The sequence below is a fragment of the Crocodylus siamensis genome, chromosome 1 (assembly GCF_052110815.1).
Source record: "Crocodylus siamensis isolate JL-2025a chromosome 1, ASM5211081v1, whole genome shotgun sequence".
Taxonomy (NCBI): Eukaryota; Metazoa; Chordata; order Crocodylia; family Crocodylidae; genus Crocodylus; species Crocodylus siamensis.
Genome location: NC_143395.1, coordinates 32,562,881 through 32,580,340, shown reverse-complemented (window position 1 = coordinate 32,580,340; position 17,460 = coordinate 32,562,881). Strand labels below are relative to the sequence as shown.

At 40.1% G+C, this 17,460-nt stretch overlaps 1 protein-coding gene across 1 annotated transcript in view; it reads right to left on the bottom strand.

The window, feature by feature from the left end:
* The window catches only part of MYT1L (myelin transcription factor 1 like), a 476,122-nt gene extending 474,383 nt beyond the window's left edge, over window positions 1-1,739 (bottom strand). The window contains exon 1 of the mRNA XM_090032827.1: window positions 1,490-1,739. The gene's annotated coding sequence lies outside the window, so the exon portion shown is untranslated. The remainder of the gene's footprint in view (window positions 1-1,489) is intronic.
* Window positions 1,740-17,460: the final 15,721 nt, after the last annotated feature.

Genomic DNA, 17,460 nt, shown 5'->3' with positions numbered 1-17,460 from the left:
CCAAAGGCATATTAAATACCATTCTTCTAAAGAAATCTTCAGTAAAGATATGGATTTTTCAGGAGAGAAGTATTTTAAAAAATATATTAGTAGTCATATGTTATCATGACATTGTACTACTAGTCTTGTAGAATATACTTCTGAAAACAAAAAGCGGGTATTTTAGTTGAGTAATTTAATTGAAGTTCTTTAATGTGGACAACTGAGAGACCTGTCATACTGTATCTGACCTCAATAGAAGTGAAACTTCTTTACACCTGAAATTCAGCCCCTACAATCTTTTCAGTGTTGCAAAGAGTGACTATCCAGAGTTAAATTTTGACAAAGTTCTTGGTAAATAGTAAATAACTTAAACAAAATAATTAGTTGCCAAAAAGGGGGATACTTCATAACTCACTTTCTATCTTTAAAGCAATACAGCAGCCCTGTAAAATATTTTTAAATTTTTTAAATCTAGGTTTACACTAACATATTATTTCTATAAGAAATGAACATTTTAAAGATTTTGGATTTGTCTAGAGTTTATCTAACCAAGATTACAGTGATCATTACAGAGGAAAAATAGCATGCTTTTTCAGTGGAGTTTAAGCTCTTTTAATACAGGTACAAGAAGAAAATCTGCTTTACAAGAGTATATTTTAATTACTCCAGATTTGTTTTTAAACTATAGTTATTTTTAGTGTTAAGTTACTGTTATATTTATAATTTTCACTAAATTTACATGGATTATAGTTCCATTGTCCAGTATCATCTTCCAGATACACTTGTCTGAACTATCTTCAAGCTGAAGTACAGGCTATGAAGGTTTCAACAGGGTTAATTAAACCAATAACCCTTTTTGCAAACCTGGTCCTCTTTTATAAAGGAGATAACATGTTAAACTAGATTTGAAATCTTAATGTTAATGATATTTAAAAATACAAATTATATCTGTTTCTTTAAAAATACAAGTCATTGTTTTTCTGTCACAGTGTCACAAATATCATATTTGGTGTTAAAAGAAAGCATCGTATCTCAGTATCTTTTATATAAAAGTATCTGAATATCTGGAATGCTTGAGTATTCTATGATTGTCTGTGAAGTTTTTGTCTCAGGATCTTGGTTTCTAACAAGTACCGTACAACATGCAGCAAGTTTATAAACAACAACATACTTAATGCATGCAACATAATGCTTTTAAAGCCAGACTCTGGAATATTAATAAAACTAGTCTACAGCTCAACATACTCTCAACTACACAGCAGCACTGCAAGAAGAACTTGAAAAGAGCAAACAATGGACATGTAAGAACAGCTACAAAAATTGACTGAAAAAAAATGAAATAACAATAACCCCTCCAGTTAGCTAAAAGAATCCCCCCCAAATGAAACACAGCAATCACCTGCACCCTTAACCATTACAAGCTAAACAGAAGAACGGCATTTCAGCATGGTTAAGAAACAGCCCTATCTTACTACAACTTTGAAAGAATGAGGAGTAAGAAGCATACCACAGAGACCCAGAAAAGGCTGCTTTTTTCTTCATTGAACACTGAAAAGACACCCCATGTTCCAGGGATTAGGAAAAAAAGAAAATGCACCCACCAACACTGAGTAAAAATCAGGGGGGCTTCAAGTAGACTGCAGGGAAAAAGCTCTCTCACTCTCTTTAGTGTGCAGAAGCTTAGGGGGGAAAAATGTCGCCCTGGCAGGAATGACAAATGCAGCACGATAGGCTAGCAGGCCTGAGGGATCTGTTTTACTTCCACATACATCCTCTAATGCACGCACTCCCACTCATCCTCTCGATATGCTTTTTTTTTCCTCCACTTTTTTTTTCACCAGCTCCAAATCCCCGGCATATGACCTTCTGTTAAATAGATAAAAAAAAATTTGCTTATCAGTCATGCAAATGAGGCTGAATTCATTTTCCACAACAGATGGCCTCATAGATAATGATGATGGAAGAGAGAAAATTGAATGTCTCTCACAAGGTGGTCATGGCAACCGAGAGCAGAATAATATCAATAATAAGCTCACTGCATAATAAGGTTGTCAATCCCACAAATCAAAGTCTCCAGCTAAATCAGGTATCCCACCCCCAACTAGTTATCAGGTAAATAGAGAAATAGAGAGCATCTTTTTTTCTTTTTTAAACAAGGGCTTGTGCAGAGAAATGGCAGCTCCAGTGATTCTTGGGACACAAGGAGCAGGAGAAAGCAGGAGAGATTTTCTCACTGCTAATTGTGTTTTATTTAATGGTTTGGGGTTTTCTTGGGTTTTTTCCTCTCCGTTTTACAGCCTTTTTTTTTTTTTTTTTTTTTTAAATAGCAAGCCTGATGTTTTGAACCCGATCTGCTGCTGGAGCTTTTCTCCCCTCCCTGTCTCTGATGTGGAGTGCTGCATTGATGCAATAGCAGCTCGCCTCAGGCTTCCACCTTGGCTCCCAGGGGGCCATCCCGCAAAATGAATCAGCAGCCATCCCGAGCAGACTGATTAAAATGAAAATGGCAAGGCACATGTCTGGGCGGAACTAGAGCTGAGCTGTGCTGCCTGTCTGGCAAGCATGCTCAATATAGCTTTTGCTAATAATGGCTTACTGCCTTTCATTTTTTAAAGGTATTACCATCTCCTCTTTCCCCCTCCTCCCCCTAACATCTAATGGTGCTGGGGGGTTTTTCCCCCTTAATTGTATATTGCTCACAGTTCTTGTCTGCCAGACTGACATGCAGCTATTGTGAAAAGACATACTGCCTTTGCAGGGATTTTCTCCTCAGATATGCTGAAATACCAAGACAACATATTAACATGCAGCTATAAATTATTGCCAGCCATTTGGTAGAAAGCAGATCTGAGGACAGGAACAAAAATCACCAAACCCAGTTCCTGCTTCACCTGTGCATTGCCTCATATATTGAAAAAAAAAAAACTATTGGGAAAATGATTTTATCCCAAAGCCTGCAATGGTCTCTTGCACATAATGCATCACACATCATGACCAGCAGTAAGGGGAAAGCAAGTCCATTTCAAATATATTTGGGATAAATATAATTGGAGCAATGGTTCCTGGAAAAATCCCAAATGCAGTAAATACAAGAGGAGGTTTTCTATCAGTTAAGTATGAAATACATTTACTGGACAAATGCAGGTTTCTTAAACCAGCATTGATACAGGCGTTATCATTGCAATCAGGGCAGGAGGCTGCTCTTTGAGGCAAGCAAGGTGTTGAGTTGGCTCTTCAGCTTCCTTCTCCCTTTGTGTGTACGTGCGACTTTCATAAGCAAACAGGGTGGCAGGCTGCAGGCACAGACCGAGCTGTGTACACATTAGACCTTTACATACAAAGACGCCTTTAGTGAAATCCTGGTTTTGAGAGGTGCTTTTTTTTTCTGCACTCCAACCCTGCTGCTGCAGTGTGAACCAGAAATCAATAGAGCTGCTCTAATGGAGGTTCCACTCTGCAAGCAGCTGCAGTTGGCTGTGCGCTTGGTCCCTCACACACACACACACACACACACGCACACAGCTAATGACGTCTGTGCAGCTTTCTCAGCTGATTGGGCACCGCATCGGATGTTCTGTGGAGCAAAGAATAGGAATCATTTACAGTCTGCTAAAAAATGGTAGCTTAGATTTTCCTGTCTCCAAGAGACCAAGACTGAGCTTTCCCTGTACAGTCTGGCTATGGTGTGTGAGTGACAACAGTCCTCTAGGGTTTGCGTGGTCACCATGGAATAAAAGATAACACTCCTAGATTATCAAATAATCAGCTGTGACATAGAAGTCTCCAATTCATACGGGATTCTTTTATAGGGTTACACATTCATATTGTAAGAGATAAGAATAAGAATGAAGGGGAATGGACATGAAGAAAATCCAAGTTGCTTAATAGATTAACAGAGGATCTGGTGCCTTTTGGTGTGTTTACAAGGATTTTTGATTCCCATATGAGCAGTGTTTTAACAAGGGTTTCATCTTAACATTCATTGTCATAAATTATGCAATGAAACATGTAATCATTTCACTGTAAATTGTCTGTCACTTCCCTTACCTCTTGCAGAAAAAAAAATATTCCATTTGCTAACATTTGGCTTCCCATTTCATTTTCCAAATTAAAAAGAAAAAAATATACACACGCACATTTTTTCTACAGTCATGCTGTAAAACTACTGAACACTGTTAAAACAGGGTTTTTCTATATCAAACTGGCTATGTCCGTTACCTGAAGCTGTAGCTGTATCTCACTGAAACAAGAAACAACCGTGTTGATGAATGTATAAAAAATCTAATCCTTTACTCCCAAGATAAGGCATTCCTGGGATCTGCGGCACTGCAGAACACCTCCCCCACCATCCTGTCAATGTATTTCAACTTCAGTATATTGACAGCAACTGCCCCAGCCTGAGTCTGGCTCCAGTGAAGCATTTATATTCCTTCCACTCAGCCCTGTGCATCTTTGCAGGGCTGAGAATTCCAACCCAAGACCAGCTCTGGAGAAACAGTCTGGGAGAATGAATGAATCATAAAGCCATATTGCACGACAGAGTCACATCCCAGCCTATGTTCTACAGTTCATTCTTATGCAAGCTTTAAAAAAAATCCAGCTCCAAATCTAAAAATTATGGGATGTGGCAGGCTGCAGACTAATGGACTGTAGGATAATTTAGCACAAAAAGGGGCCAGGAAGCTTAGAGGTCCACCTTCTCCTTCCAGTTAGCAATTATTCCACCACAATATCCCCCCTCCAAATATTTATCTAATCTCCATTTAAATTATTTATGAAAGCTTCTCTTTCTGCTGTCCTTGGCAGTTTGTTGCACATACTAACTGCTCTCTATGTAGAGACATTCTGCCCAGATTCTTTTCCTGCCCAGCCCTTATTTAGCTTTAACCCCTTTTCTACTAGACAGAAAGCTTTGGTTTACAAAACCACTTCCATTGGTTGCTCACTTGTAATAAACACAATCTCAGGACAAACTGGGTTTATTCAGAAGCCCAGCAGTTGAGAATTTACTAAACTGAGTAGGCACATTACCTTAGGTGACAGCTGAACAGTTAGGTTCATGCCCTTCTCTTACCCTTGTTGAATTGAATGTCCGGAAGTTTAAGTTACATGATAATATATATAGGTCTTTTGTATTTTTAGAAGGTAGTTGGATTTTCTATTTAATAGAACTCTTCAAGTGAATTCGATAATTTTCAAATTAAAACATTGTTGCCATTGATACAATAAAAGGAAGTTGTATTCATTTGTCAGGAATTTCTACAATTAACTTGTGGACAAATTGGAGAGAGTCCAGTGGAGGACAACAAAATGGTGAATGGCTGGGGCACATGATTTCTGAGGAGAAGCTGAAGGAACTGGGCTTATTTAGTCTAGAGAAGAGAAAACTGAGAGGTGATTTAATAGCAGCCTTCAACTACCTTAAGGGGGGTGCGAAAGAGGATGGAGCTAGACTTTTCTCAGTGGCAGCAGGTGACAGAACAAGGAGCGACAGTCTCAACTTGCAGCAAGGAAAATTAGGTTAGATATCAGGAAATATTTTCTCACTAGGAGAGTAGTAAAACACTGGAACAAGTTACCCAGAGAGGTGATGGAAGCTCCATCTTTGGAGCTTTTTAAGACCTGACTTGGCAAAGCTTTGTCTGGGATGATCTAGTTGAGGATGCTTTGAGCAGGCAGTTGGGTTAACTGACCTCCTGAGGTCCCATCCAAACATAAGTTTCTATGATTCTATGAAATAGGTTTAATAAACATGGCATTGACTAAATGAAATGAAGAGCAGTAGTTGCCAAAAGAGAGAAGTACTTGTAACATACTTCATCACTGTGATTAAGGCCAAATCACCAGTTAGGGCTTAATCACCATTTTGGTAAAATTTGGAACCCTAAACTCTTCCTCCCAGAACACCAAAATAGGGTCTATCTATTCCTGTACATCAGAGCATAAGTAGTCTCTAATTGCACTTTACCCAACTGCACCCATTCAAGAGTTCATCTTTACTGTTGTCTCTTGTAGAATTTGCTGGAGAAGAGGAAAAGCTATATGTCCCAGGCTCCTTTGATATTTAGTCCTTTAACTGACCAACCAACCCCTTATAAGGACTATCTCCAACAAGAAGCTGTTAGCACACTATTTAGTGAGAATCTGCCACCTCACATTAGCAGAGCCACTTCTGTATGGTAATGGCAACATCTGGAAATGAACTTCCTACATTCTCTTAATTCCTTACCAGACGTTTAACAAACTTTTAATTCCTATTAATGCACTTCCTCACTCAAGCAAAACTTGTAGGATTCACACACCAGATCATATTCAGTAAGAGAGAATTTCAGAGAAGACATGAGGTTTACAGAACATCCTACTATCACACAATATAGCAATAAGATAGAATATCTCACTCAAAATATATGACTTCACCTGGATATAAAAAAATTGCTCATATTTCACACCTAAATTTGGAAAAATTGACGTTTTCAGTCTAGGTTTTCTGGACTGAACCATAGATTCTCCAGTCATCAGGCACAATTCACTTCAAATGTCCTAAGCAAAAGTGAAGCAGACAAAGTAACTGAGTTTAACAGATAGGTCCTACAATATCTGCAACAACTTTTGTGTTGGTGGGTATCAGTCCCAGCCATAACTTCCATCATTTTCCCAGTGAAATGTTTAATATGGTTTAAAAAAAGGGAAATAGCTGCTAGATAGTAAGCAATAGTACAATGCATCAAGTCTTGTCAGTTTAGAGCTACTAGAAATTATTATAAATTCATTTAATGGATGAGCCATGAATTGGCAAGCCCACTAGGTACGCAAGATCTATGGAACCTAGCCCTCCAAGGTTTCATGTGTTCAGGGTAGTGTAATGCTCCAGAAGCTCCACATCTGTCACAAGCAAAGGCAAAAAAAAATCTAGCATCACACATGACTACTGCTCTGCTTTTAGTGCCACTTTCTGAAACCTGTTTATTGGAAAATGAAAGAGATGCAATCAATTGCACTCTTATCCACACCTCTTAATTTGACAGGCATGAAAGTATATATTACACTGAAGACAAGATTCTTTGGGTAAATCTGATATCTTTTATTAGACCAACTCATATAGTTGGAAAAATTCTTCTTAGCAAGCTTTCGGGTATAAATACCCTTCATCATGCTGAGGACGCATCTGCAGTTGGTGTGTGCTCTTCCTGAAATGATATGAATAGTAAAGAATCCAGAGGCTGGGCTGGTATGCATGCAAGAATGCCAGTCAGTGAAGGCATAAACTGAGGAGTCAGTGGGTGAGAGACAAGGGTGGGGGGAGAAGAGGAATGAATGTAGCTGGTAAATAGTGGAGAGGTACATGGGAAGTCAGACGTTAGGCAGGTTATAACATGTCATAAATCCAATGTCTATATTTAGTATCCAGGCAGTTGATGAAGTCAAGTTCATAGGCTCACCTGTGAAGAGTGTTTTGTAAATTTCATTTCAGGTTTAGAACTTGGAGATTGGAGAGAGAGTGGTTTTCTTGTGAGAAATGTGCCTCCACAGGTAATTTGGTGTTCTTGTCTTTGCTAAATTTCTGGCGTGTGTTAATTCTGGTATACAGTTGTTGTTTGATCTCTCCTACATATTTTCCATCAGGGCATTTAATGCACTGGATGAGATATATTACATTTCTGGAGGTGCAGCTGTAAGATCTAAGAATGCTGATGGCTCTGTTGTAGGGTGTACTAATTGTGTGGGTGGTGGAGCTATGTTGGCAGGTTTTACATTTCTTGTCATGGCATGGTCTAGATCCATTTGGTATGTTTTAGGCCATAGGAAGTTTGCTTTTGGTGATGAGGTTAGGAAGGTTCAGTGCTTGTTTGAAGGCTAGGATGGGTGGTTCTGGGAAGATCTCTTTAAGAATTGGGTCTTTTTTTAGTATGGGTTGCAAGTGTTTGAGGCTTTTTCCTATAGGTTCCAGGGAGGGATGATATGTCATAACCAGTGGTGTGTGATTCATGGGGGTTTTCCTTCTGTACTGGAGTAATTCTTTACATGGTATCTGGGTGACTCTTTCAATAGTGCAATCTAGATCTCTGGAGGAGTGTTCTTGTTGGGTGAAAGCCTTTTGAAATTTGTGAGGTGGCAATCCTGGGTGTTCTCCTCAGTGGAAATTTGGTGGTATCTGAGGGCTTGGCTGTATATTGCAGCTTTCTTGGTGTGCTTAGGGTAATTTCTGGTTCTGTGCAGATACGTATGTTGGTCTGTGGGTGTCTTGTATATCACAGCCTGTATTATACAATGATCGCTATCCAAAATGGTATCTAAAAAGGAGATGTTGTTGTTAGAGTATTCTGACTAAGAGATAGTCAGAGGGAAGGATGATGATTGTTGAATTTCTGCTGGAACTCAGTCAGAGATTGCAGGTTTTCAGTCCAAATGATGAAGATGTCATCGATACATCTTAAGTATAGGAAGGGCTTGATGGTGCAGTCCTTGAGGAATTCTTCTTCCAGGTGGCTCATAAAAAGTTTGGCATAATTTGGGGCATTTTCACAAGAAAATCACTCTTGCTCCAATCTTTCAGTTCTAATCCTCAAAGGGAATTTACAAAACACCTTTCACAGACAAGCCTAAGAATTTCACTTCATCAGCCTCCTGGATACTAAAAATCATGGGCTAAATATAGACATTGGATTTATGACACATTATAACCTGCCTGATATCTGACTCCCCAGGTAGCTCTCCAATATTTACCAGCTACATTAATTCCCACCTCTCCCCCCACTTGTCTCTCACCCACTTACTCCTCAGTTTACATCTTCACTGGATGGCATTCTTGTATGCATACCAGCCCAGCCTCTGGCTTCTTTACTATCCATTCCAGTTCAGGAAGAGCATACAACAACTGCAGATGGTTCCTCAGCCTGATGAAGGGTATTTCTACCCAAAAGCTTCCTAAGAAGAATTTTTCCAACTATTTGAGTCAGTCTAATAAGAGATATCAGATTTATCCAAAGAACCCTGTCTGCCTATGTCCTTAGACCAAGATGGCTACAACCTATACTCTTATTATAGTGAACACAGTCAAGCAAAAATACCCTCAGTATCATTACCTAAAAAAGTTATGTCTTGTGATTTACATGGACATCTTATGTGGACCAGAACAGAGTCTCTTACCTCCAATTGACTTGGTTCTGGCTACAGGGGAAGACCTGGTGGGGGATCTACAGGTACAAGGTCACCTAAGGGATAGTGGCCACCAACTGATAGGATTCCCTATCCAATGAAAAGTGAGAAAGACATCTAGTAGGGCAGAAGTGCTAGAATTCCAGAAAGCCAACTGCAATAAGCTCAGGAGATTAGTTAGTGTGGGACTGAGGATGGGAGCTCCTCAATGGACTGATCCTTCAGGTACAGTGGGACACCACCCCAGTTCACACAAAGGGAAGAAAAAGAGCCAAAAAACCTTCTTGGCTGAACAGGGAAATCCAGGACAGCCTTCAGAGGAAAAGAGAGGCTTACAAGCTGTGGAAGCAGGGGGCAGCCACCAAGGAAGAGTACACCTACTTGGCTTGTGCTTGCCGGGAAGCAGTGAGGAAGGCCAAAGCAGATACTAAACTCAAGTTGGCAACAAAGATTAAGAGTAACAAAAAGGCTTTCTTTAAGTACATAGGTAGCAAGAAGGAGGCTCAGGGTAACATAGGGCCTCTACAGAATAGTCAAGGGAAACTCACAAGAGACAGGATGGATAAAGTGGAGCTTTTAAATGACTTCTTTGCATCTGTGTTCCCTGGACATGAATACAAATACGCTTCCCAATAAGACTTTAGTCTGGCATGAGAGAAATACCAATCCACCTACGGTTAGTGCTGAGCTAGTGAAGGGGCACTTGAAGGGGTTGGACATATTTAAGTCAGCAGGCCCCAATGATCTTCCTGCCCTTTGGGCGGGGGGCTGGACTCGATGATCTTCTGAGGTCCCTTCCAGCCCAAATGTCTATAAAATCTATGAAATCTTCACTCAGTTTACTTGTAAGTTTACTGTTTATCTTCTCAAAAGAAGGCTGAGGGGGGACCTGGTGACTGTCTATAAACTCACTAGGGGGGACCAGAAGGGTTTAGGGGAGACACTGTTTCCCCTAGCACCCCCTGGCATGACAAGTAACAATGGACACAAATTATTAGAGAGTAGATTTAGATTAGACATCCACAAGAACTACTTCACAGGGTGGCTAGGAGCTGGAACCAACTTCCTAGGGAAGTGGTGCTGGCTCCTACCTTGGGGATCTTTAAGAAGAGGCTTGATGACTACCTGGCTGGACTCATTTGAGTCCAGTCTTTTCTCCCGCCCAGGCAGGGGTCGGACTTGAAGATCTACAAGGTCCCTTCTGACCCTACTTCTATGATTCACCCAAGGGTGCAAAAGGAATTGGCTGGTGTCATAGTGAAACCACCGGTGCAACTGTTTGAGCACGCATGGCACTCAGAATGGGTTCCAGAAGACTGGAAAAGAGCCAATTTGATTCCTATTTTCAAGAAGGGGAGGAAAGAGGACCCGGGTAATTATAAGCCAGGTAGCCTCACCTGTATTCTTGGCAAGACCTTTGAAAAAATCATTAAGGATTACATTTGTGGTGGGCCATTGGGTAATACAATGTTAACGGGAAACCAGCATGGGTTTATAGCAGGTAGATCCTGCCTGATTAACCTGGTCTCTTTTTATGACCAGGTCACAAAGTGCTTAGATGCAGGGGTGGAGATAGATGTTATCTACTTGGACTTTAAAAAGGCTTTCGACACAGTGTTGCACCCAATTGTTAGAAGTAAACTGAGTAGCTGTGATGTGGATTTTTTCACAGTAAGGCGGGTGAAAAACTGGCTTATGGGACACACCAAAAAGTGGTGGTGGATGAGGCGGTTTCTCCTTAGAGAGATGAGGGCAGTGGTGTTCCCCAAGACTTTGTCCTTGGACCAGTGCTGTTCAATATCTTCATCAGTGACTTGGATGAGAGGGTTGAAAGTACTCTGTCCAAATTCACAGATAACACCAAACTATGGGGTACAGTAAACACAATGGAGGACATGGAGCGAATACAGGTAGATTTGGATAGACTGGGGAAGTGGGTAGATCAGAATAGGATGCAATTTAACAAGGATAAATGCAAGGTGGTGCACCTGGGGAAAAAGGATCTCCAATACACCTATAGACTGAGAAGTACCATTCTGAGTACCACGGCAGTGGAAATGGATCTCGGAGTCTTAGTCAATGCAAAAACGAACATGAGTTGCCAATGTGACAAGGTAATAAGTAATGCTAACCACGCTCTTTCTTGCATTAGTAGGTGCAACATGGGAAGATCTAGGGAGGTGATACTTCCCCTCTATGAGGCATTGGTCAGGCCACAGCTGGAGTACTGCATCCAGTTTTTGGCACTGCACTTCAAGAGGGATGTGGATAACCTTGACAGGGTTCAGAGAAGGGCTACTCATATGGTTGAGGGCCTGTGGGTAAGATCCTATGAAGACAGACTGAAGGACCCGAATCTCTTCAGCCTTCAAAAGAGAAGGCTGAGAGGTGATTTTGCGGCTGTCTACAAACTCATCATGGGGAGTCAGCAGGGAATAGAGGATACTCTGTTTACTAGGGTGCCCCTCAGGGTTACTAGAAAGAATGGCCGCAAACTAAAGGAGAGTAGATTTAGATTGGATATGAGGAAGAAATTCTTTACAGTGAGGGTTGCCAAAATATCAAATGGGCTTCCAGGGGAGGTGATGCTTTTCCCTACCTTGGAGGTGTTCAAGAAAGGATTAGACAGGCACCTAGCTGGAGTTATTTAATCCCAGTACTCTTTCATGCTTAGAGCAGGGAGTTGGATTTGATGATCTAAAAGGTCCCTTCTGACTCTAGAAATCTATGAAATGTAAGCCACCGTAAGAGAGAGGGACTGAGCAGGGTAGGTAGCATAACTGGAAAGTTATAGTCCCAGTTTAGTTCATTCTGAGGCCTACGTCTCTAAACATAAATCCCCATTGTAAGAGATATGAGTACCCATACCCAAGGGAATATTGCTGGACATCTAGTAGAATGCGCCAATCTGAGTGCCATAATAGTATGTGGTTTGAAGAGGTGAGCTGAATTTTTTAAGTCTTTTTTAATCGAGTAAATATTAGAAAGACAGCTTGCCATACTGTTTTAGAGAAGCATTTTCAACACACTTGAAACATTCTTTTATTATTATTTTTTCTTTATAGAGCACAGACAGATGACTATGCAGCCTCACCACACAACTTTAGGCAAAATGTTAACAGACTAAACTAAGATAAATAAATTCATTCTATGTTTGTTGTGAGCCGAGGTTTGCTATAAACAGATTTTTAAAGTCAGATGATATAATATTTATACCTAACGCCACAAGCTTCACATTTTCCAGAATCTGATCCTATACAATGTGCATAAACATGAACAATATATAAAAGTCAACCAACTGTATAAAGGATTATTATTGCTTATCTGTATTTTCATCTTGCTAGTATAACTGGTCATAGAGCAGTACCCAGTTGCGTGTAGCACTGACCAAAAAAAAAAAAAAAAACTAGAACAAAGGATAGATCCTGCCTACCTAAAATTATAGTTATGGATCTGCATGCACCCAGGCATCATATTATAACCTGGAGTGCTGATAGCAGATCATGTTATTCTGAAGGGACCAAAAGAACAAAAAAATAATAGGTGAACTTAGGATAATGGAACCCCAACACTGTCATATTGCAATGTCAGTCTGAATAAGCAAGGGACATTAAGATGTTCAGTTAAAGTGTGTCTGATTAAAACAGACCTCTTCAGTTAATGCTGTCAATCTTGGATTCTTATAATAGTTCCAGAATTACTGATTTGGGCCAAAAATAAACACCTCTCTCAGCATTTTGGTACTGCAGGTTAATTCAGGTGGAAGTAATATTTTAGGACATAACAAAAAAAATGCTTATGATAATAGTATAAATGTTGTGTGAGAGACTTTGTAATAGTCTGGTTTGGTTCATCATTCTGTATTCAAAACCAGGACAATTGTTTCTTATTATGTACAGAGAGACGTGTGCTGTTGGTTTTGCTATTGGTTTTGCTATTGACTTCAAAGAAGAAAATCCACAGAGATGTCGACAAATTGGAGAGAATTCAGTGAAAAGCAATAAAAACAATTAAAGGGCTGCCGGGAATAGCTTATGGGAAAAGATTAAAAGAACCACATGCACAGATCTTAGGTAAATAACTGAAGGGGGACAAGATAACTTTCTATGGGTATTTGAAGGTTTGAAACACCAAGAAGGGAAGGTAATTGTTTGGAGTGTCCAAAGGATATAAGTAGGAGGAAGGGGAATAAATTAAGTAAAGAAATATTAAGGTCCAATATTAGCACAAAAAAAGAAAAGAAGAGAAAGAAAACCCCTAATAATGAAATCTATTAAATCATGGCATAATATCTTAAGGGAATAGTAAAGTCATATTGCTCAAGTCATTTACAACTGGACCAAACAAAGCACTAGAGATTATACTGTAGAGAGCAAACCTACAATTGCAGGGGAGTAGCATAGACAACCAAATAGGCCTGCCTGTCTCTAATTCCAATGATTCTTTATTCCTACTAGCTGATTTCCCCGCCCAAACAAAAGTCCCTTATGTAAACCATTATGGGAATTATCATTGCCAGACAGAAAAAAAGAAACTATTACTACTAAATGTGAAGGGAGTTTCCATTTGAGAAGTGGCTTAATAAAAATACTTGGCAGGAACACATTAATTTGTTTTATCACTAATGAGAGAATAGAATATAATGTTAATCGCATATGAGACACTCTGGGAACACGGCAAAAGTTCCTGAGCTAAAGACTAATTTAGTAAAGCATTTAAACAGGTGTCCAAACTTAAGTAAGTGATAGTCCCATTCACATCAAAGCAAGCACAAATCTAGTGGACAGTCACATTTGATCTGAACAATATTTATATTACATTATTACAACTGTATGCTCTTCACATCATGCAGATTTTGCTTCATCAACTATGTGGACATCAATAAGATGTGGTTAAAGTGGTTAAAGTATGGTATGTACTTAATTTACTTGCTGAACTGGGGCCTAAGGCTCCAGTCCTGTGAAGAATTAGGCAAATAAGTATCACTATGCATATGAGCAGTCCCACTATCTATTCATGCATTATCATTATTAATTATTTGTACTGTGCAGCAGTTGCAGACTCTAGTAAAAAAATTAAGGCCATATTCTGTTAGGCATTATACAAGCAGAACCAAAAGCAATCCATACAGAGTGATGCACATATTAGGCTGATGACCTAAATAATCAACAGTTAAAGAACAGCTCGTAACAGATCTTGCAAGCTGAGCAGCAAAGGTTAGCATATTTATTATTTAGCACGTGCTTCTTTGAGAAGAAGCCTAAGGACAGCAGGCCTCCTGGAGGCAGTGTGCTTTCAACAGGGATTTGGAGAAGAAAAGGATGGAAAAACAAAGTTGATCAGGGCTGGTGAGAAACAGGAAAACACATTAGGTTAGAAAGTGTGAAGATGTGGATAAGAGCAAGTGGACAATATGGTGGAGAGAAGATTTCAATATGCCATAAACAGATTATGGCAACCTATCCTTTTTCACAAGAAAAGCTTGCTGGAAGAGTAACCTGCTTAGTTTCAAAAGCACTACAAATTTACCACTAAAATATTAAATTTCCAGAAGTCTGGACTACAAAAATTACTTTGTATTGTGGTAACATTCAGATGCCCTATGAGGATTAGCGTTTGTCAGAATTAATCCATGAGGAGTCAGACAAAGTCTATTTACATGTGGGTTCCTTAACAGCTCATACAAAAATTAACCTGTAGAGGTTCATACATGCGTTAAGGTTCCTCAGCTGCCCAGACCTTGAGACCATCCTCCCTTTCAGCAGCCATTGACTTAAAAAACTCACTAGGTCAGCAGTTGGCTACCTTATAAAGCTGCAGGCCAGATCCACCCACTTTGGGTCAGAGGTGGGCCAGCAGGTGGGGCGTGGGCTCTTGGGATCAATTGCTGCTGCCATTTCCCCACCGCCAGTCTAGAAAAACATCCATCATTGGTGCTTTTCACAGGGAAGGCACCTGCCTCTGCTGCCTTTCCCCACACCCTCTGCCACCACTTTTCCATGCACCGGCATGAAGAAAGCACCTGGCATGGGGAAATGACTACTGCTGAAGCCCCTTGCTGCCCACTACTACTGCAGCCCATGGCCATGCAGCTAGAGTTGGCCCATAGGGTGTAGGTTGCTGACACTAGGTGGCTCCCTCTTCAGCTTGAAAACTCCCTAGACACATATGTCCTAAACTGTCTCAGCTTGAGTACATGGATACCCTACTTCCTCCTATATCCCACTGGGATCCAGAAACTAGACAAAGTGCAGCAACCACCTTCCAGGACAAAGTGCTGCACGCACCATACTCCTTCCATCCAACTCCCAGGCTATAAGCTAGTCTGGGAGTGGGGACACTCTCCATCACTCCTGTTGAAGGGAGGTCACTGCATTTAAAGAAGTGCAAGATTCTCAGTCAGGGATGCTAATGATTATGCCTTAGTCCTGGGTTCCAGTTACAGCTCTCAGGATAATTCCTGTTTTTTTCCCCAAATAGTTACTGTAAGAAAAATGCACAAAGTGATGGGAGCTGGGATAAGAAACCAGGACTCCTACATGAATACTTTAAATGCTAAGATACAAGGTCACATTCTTGTTTCACTTTGAAACAGCCTTAATATAAGAAGTGAAAAGTGCTGCATCTAGCCTTGCCTATAGTTAGGTGGTTAGGGTACTCTCCCGGGAGATGGGGGACATAGGTTAGAATCCCCTTAGGCTGAGGAGGTCACTGAACTTGAGTTTCCTGTTTCCTGGAAAAGTGCTCTAACACTGATAGGTAATTATATTAAAAGGTGGGTTACTCTTTACCTATGTTTCAAAGGGAAATAGCAGTCCTCAGTACGTTGAAAGAACAGTTTTAGGTGCCAATACTAAAGATAGGTAGGTGCCTACTCTAAGTCTCTAGAGAGAATTAGATTTTAGCTATATCAGGCAAATGGCAATGTTATGCATCTAAGTGTCCACTGAATGATCTAAACATGACACTTAAATGTTTTATTAAGGAGCCCATTTCAAAAATTGCCCTATAAAATACTCTCCAACCTAAAATATCCAAAGCAGTTTGATCAGCACTGAACCCACATAAAACACGGCCAAATATGTAATTTCTACATCACAGACTGTACCATTGGAAAGTGGGTAGACCTGGGTGACCATACAGGGTAAGGTTTTAAAAATAAATACCAAGTGCTTTCGAAAAGCCTGTATAAGAATGCCTAACCCTCTTTATGCAGATGTACCACGGAAGTGACACCTTCTTCCAACTGTACAATCCCCTTTATTTTAATATTTTGTGGCAGCATATTTCACAGTTTCACTGAGAGTCAAGCACAAAATAATTGCAAGATTAATCATGAGGATTTAGTTTTAAACAGAACTGATATAATTTCATTTAAAAATTTAATAATTAAATAAATCAAATACCATTTTAAAACAAATATCATTAAAGTTTATTTTTACTTTTTCATTTCCAAACCTCAAAAACAACTTTATATATTGTATTAGATAGTGGGAAACCTGTTCACCTGTTACTTTCACTCAACTGAGTTCACTTTGTTTTACTATTGAACCTCCTCATTACCACTAGTTTGTCCTAGTCATACATCTTTTTTATTTCACTTACTTATCTTGAAATTCCTCCTGATCAGGGAATTTATAGCAGACTTTCACTAGAAACAAAAAATCATACCTTTATTTTCTTTAATATAGAGCTGTAATAAATCAAGCTAACTTCAAGGTTTTAGGAAATTCCATTAAATATAAAACCCTCCCCCCTTACTGTTCTTGCACTTAAGCTTCTCTTACAGAAAATATTAAATACATCCATCTTTTATCTTCAATTGCAATCTTTTAAAAATCTTCTTATTAAGTACTGTAAATATTTGTGTATGTACATATTATGTATACTTCTATGTGTTTTAGTATGTAATAGTTTCATAGTTTCTAGGGTCGGAAGGGACCTGAGCAGATCATCTAGTCCGACGCCCTGCCATGGCAGGAAAGAGTACTGGGGTCAAACGACCCCAGCAAGATGCTCATCTAACCTCCTCTTAAACACCCCCAGGGTAGGAGCCAGCACCACTTCTCTTGGAAGTTCCAGATCCTAGCTGCCCTGACCGTGAAGTAGCGCCTCCTGATATCTAACCTAAACCTGTCCTCTGCCAGCTTGTGACCGTTATTCCTGGTCACTCCTGGTGGTGCTCAGGGGAACAGGGACTCCCCCAATGCCTGCTGGTCCCCCCTGACTAGTTTGTAACAGGCCACTAGATCCCCCCTCAGCCTTCTCTTCTGGAGGCTGAACAGGTTCAGGTCCCGTAGCCTCTCCTCATAGGGCCTGCCC